Source organism: Gossypium arboreum, chromosome 6 (assembly GCF_025698485.1).
Source record: "Gossypium arboreum isolate Shixiya-1 chromosome 6, ASM2569848v2, whole genome shotgun sequence".
Lineage (NCBI taxonomy): Eukaryota > Viridiplantae > Streptophyta > Magnoliopsida > Malvales > Malvaceae > Gossypium > Gossypium arboreum.
The window spans coordinates 35,457,784-35,462,535 of NC_069075.1; the positions used below are offsets into that span (position 1 = coordinate 35,457,784).

Consider the following 4,752-nt stretch of genomic DNA (forward strand, 5'->3'; position numbering starts at 1 on the left):
TAAGAACTGAATCGAGTATAGTTAGACCTGCTGTTGCTGTAAATAATTTTGAACTAAAACCTAACACGATTTAAATGATACAACAGTTTGTTCAGTTTGATGGTTTGCAGGACGAGGATCCAAACACTCATTTGAAAAATTTTCTGGAGTTCTGCGACACTTTTAAGATCAATTGCATTTCTGACGATGCCATACGTCTTCAGTTGTTTCCATTCTCATTGAGGAACAAAGCTAAACAATGGTTGAACTCGTTACCACGATGGTCAATCACAACTTGGGAGCAAATGACCAAAAAAATTTTACTAAAATATTTTCTGCCGGCTAAAACAGCTAAATTGAGGAATGATATCTCTTCTTTTGTGCAGATGAATCTAGAAGCTCTTTATGATTCATGGCAGAGATACAAGGACCTATTGAGAAGGTGCCCTCACCATGGGTTACCTTTATGGTTACAAGTTCAGACTTTTTACAACTGTGTGAACCCCTCAACAAGGAAACTTATCGACGTAGCCGCCAATGGAACTTTAAACAATAAAACACCTGAATAGGCTTATGAATTTATTGAAGAGATGTCACTGAATAACTATCAGTGGCAAGTCATGAGAACAAAGCCGATAAAAGCAGCTGGGGTTTTCAACCTCGACGCGGTTACTATGCTATCAAACTAGGTAGAACTTTTAAATAAAAAGATTGATGGTTTATATGGTTTTACTTAGGTACATCTAGTAATGAGGTGTGATTCAAATGGAGGAATGCACAACCCAGATTATCCACCCTTCAACCCTAACACCGAGGAGGAACAAGTCCACTATATGGGTAATAACACTAGACCTCAAAATAACCCATATAGTAACACTTATAATGTAGGTTGGAGGAACCATCCCAACTTCTCATGGGGTGCCCAAGGAAATAAAAAGCCACAACATCCTCCAGGTTTTCAACAACCACCTTACTAGCAGGAAAAGAAGCTGAACCTTGAGGAGATGCTAACGAAATTCATCTCGGTGTCAGAAATTCGTTTTTAGAAAACCGAAACAACACTTAAGAATTAACAAGCGTCGATCCAAGGGCTCGAAACTCAGATAGGCCAGCTTGCTAAATTGATTTCTAAACGACCACAAGGTAGCTTGCCGAGTAATACTGAATCTAACCCAAGGGAATAGCTTAATGCGATTACTGTTCGACAGGAGGAAGGGTTAGTTGAACCAGAACCAGAATCGAGGCAAGAAATTGTGGTAAGTAAAGGTAAAAGTGAGGTGGACCACAGTGAGCGAAAAATCGGTAAGTAAAGAGTACAAACCTCGTGTGCCATACCCCAGTGCCACAAGGAAAGACCACACAGACGAACAATTTGGTAAATTTCTTAAATTATTAAAGAAATTACATATTAACTTACCGTTTATTGAAGCTCTTTCGCAGATGCCAAACGCAGTTAAATTTTTAAAGGAGCTTTTGGAAAATAAGTGAAAGTTGGATGAGGCGTCGCATGTGGAGTTAAGCGCAGTTTGCTCAACCGTTCTATAAAATAAGCTACCCAACAAATTGAAAGATCAAGAGAGTTTTACGATTCCTTGTTTAATTGGTAGATTAAACGTTAACAATGCTTTGGCTGATTTAGAGGCTAGTATTAATGTCATGCCCTATAAAATGTTTAAACAACTAAGTCTTGGGAAACCCAAACAAACTAGGATGAGCATTCAATTAGCAGATAAAACAATCAGATTTCCTAGGGGTATTATTGAAGATGTACTTGTTAAAATTGACAAATTTATATTCCCAATTGATTTTGTTGTTCTAGACATAGAAGAGGATAGTGACGTGTCTTTAATTTTAGGAAGCCCCTTTTTAGCAACTATTAGAACTATTATTGATGTTGGTACAGGTGAACTCACACTTCGTGTGGTTGATGAAACAATCACTCTTCAAGCTCGTAATTCGAATAACACATTGAATATCGAGGGTGGTTGTATAAATCATGCTACTAATACTGATCATGTGGTGCAACCTTTTTTGCAGGAAACGCGTTCGAAGAGCATACATGAGCCATGTTCAAGTAACAAAAAAAGACCCATCTATGAAGAACAAAGGCTACAGATCGAGGAACTAGATGAATGGCGGACACAAAAACTGAGAACACATGATAAACCAAAACCACACCATGATGGACTCAATGTTTCACCAAATCAACTTAAGGTTGGAGACAAAGTACTATTAGATACAGCAGACCCTCATATTACCACTTCTGAACCCAATGGAGCAATCCCTTTTACGGTACTTAACATTTTTCCATACGGTACAGTCGAGGTAACTCATTCCAAATTTGGCACTTTTAATGTAAATAGTACTCATCTAAAACATTATTTTGATAAAATTGATAGTAGGAATGAGGAGTGTAAACTCCTCGCACCACCATGACCACGCAACAGAGAGGTAAGTCGAGCTTAGACTCTAAATAAGTGCTTCTCGGGAGGCAACTCGAGCACTAACGATGTTGATTTCTTTAAATTTTAGTTTTTACCATCTAAATCATTAACTGAGTCCTTGAACACAGGTTTTCCAAATCCACACAGCTAGGTACACGGGTGTGCCTTAGGCCGTGCTCATACCACAGGCGGCGACACGGTCGTGTGATATGACATTGTAAAAATAAAGCAAAATTTTTCCCAAAACACTAGATTCGATACGTTGCCATGGCCGTGCGACATGGCCGTGGGCAATCCTATGAAATCAACACGGGCGTGCAACACACCCATGTCTATAAGCCGTGGTAGAAACTGAGAAATTAACATGGGCGTGCGACACTCCCGTGCCCATCACCCATGGTCAAAACTATCAAAATAACACGGGCGTGCGCATATATACACGGGTGTGGAAGAAGCGAACGAAGCAAGACACGGCCGTGTGACACAACTGTGTGCACCAACATTCCCAAAGAACACGGATGAGGGTCGAATTCCAGACGCGCCCAAATTTGAAAACCACGAAACACACGGGCTGAAATAAGGGCTTTATTTTTACTTTTATCTTTATTTTTATTTAAATTTTGTTTTCTCTTATTTATGTTTGAAGACTTATATTTTATAACTCCGCTTATCTTTATACTATTATCAAATTAAACTTTAATTCTCTTCTACAGTGGTGTTTATTGTCTTATTAGTAACTCAGAATCATGCCTTTCATTTGACTTTATCTTCAATTCTCGCTCTCGCTAATCCAAGGATTTCATCCACAATTTTAGGGCAATTTCACTTCTCCCCCTCTCTTTTGATATTATCTTTATATTGCTATCTTTTTACATTGAGAACAATATACAGCTTAAGTGTAGGGAGGTTATTTATGTGATTATCAGAAAATCCCTGAATTTTTATCTTGTTCTCAAATAATTTTCTCATATCATTATTGGAATAAATTTTGATTGATTTATGATTCTTATTGATATGTTCTAAATTAAATCATAGGTAACAGTGCATTGATTGTTTAAACTTTAAGACATTAGAGAATTGAGTATGATAAGTTGAAACTTTTGAAAATTAAAATTACTAGGTTGTTTCCCTAAATTGACGTATTAACTTGAAGTTTTGAATTTACCGGTTTGACATCAAATACCCATAATTTTCGTGAGATTTTGAGCCTTTTAAGAGCATATATCTTTCTTGCCAACTAATTTTATTGGTTATGAGTGTGTCAACATTGAATTGTTATTCTAGAACTTGCATCGATTATACATGTCGAAACGACACCTTTGATTTGACATACTAAAATGATAAAGGCACTTAGGTTTTAACCCATTTACCCCATAAAAAGCCTACCCACATAATTGACCCCTAGTGAACCCCTTTGGACCTTAACTCTTTATTCTTAATTTTCCCCTTAATAATAACCTATAACTTAACTCTTTTTTTTAATTATTCATTAAGAATTTTTCTCATTTTTATTAACTCCTTTTTTATCAAGATTTAATTTGATTTATTACCTAGCTAGGTTCGTTCTTTTTAGTCCCTGAATTATTTCTTATAATGTACTTTCCACATTTATGCTTATTCTTAAAAAAAAAAAGAAAACAACATACATACATACATATTAGTAGTAATTCTTTATTTTGAGCTTAAGTATTTAATTCCATAGTCTGAAAAGAAGCTCACGTTTATTCAATTAATGATTAGTTATTTTTCCAGTTAGGTAATTCATCAAGTTAATCTCGATTCTAACCGTTTCTTTTTTAGCCTTTATCCGCACTTTAACCCAAAGCCCGTTACAACCCTTCAAAGAGCTTTTGATTTGTGTATCATCTCATTTATAGCGGTGGAGATTTGATTTTCATGCAAGCCTATGGTAATAACTTTTCATGTTTGACTAATGAGTGCTTAATTTGAACCTTAAACACATTGAGTGAACCTTTAGTGAGGATGTCAACCATTGTCAATTTGGAATCAAAGATAATTACTTAGATAAAGGGGGATCCCTATAATTTTATGATTAAAATGCTCGACTTTGACTATTTGAAACTTTAATGTTCTTTTAGTTAAATTTTCAATGCATGACTACTTGTGGATTATTTTGAAACATTATTGATGAAAATTATGAGTTGAGAAGAATTTATTTTGATTATGAGTTGAGGATTTTGCTTGAGGACAAGCAAATGCTTAAGTGTGGGGGTATTTGATAAGTCGTAATTTATACATATTTTTATCCCATGCTTAGCACATTTTTGGATGAATCATCATTAGATTTTTGGAATTTAATGCTCCTAAT

At 35.7% G+C, this 4,752-nt stretch overlaps 1 non-coding gene across 1 annotated transcript; it reads right to left on the reverse strand.

Annotated features, from left to right (window-relative positions):
- Nucleotides 1–332: 332 nt before the first annotated feature.
- LOC128294846 (small nucleolar RNA R71) lies at nt 333–439 on the reverse strand. Its single transcript, XR_008285153.1, has one exon. It is a non-coding gene; the product is annotated as a small nucleolar RNA R71 (small nucleolar RNA).
- Nucleotides 440–4,752: the final 4,313 nt, after the last annotated feature.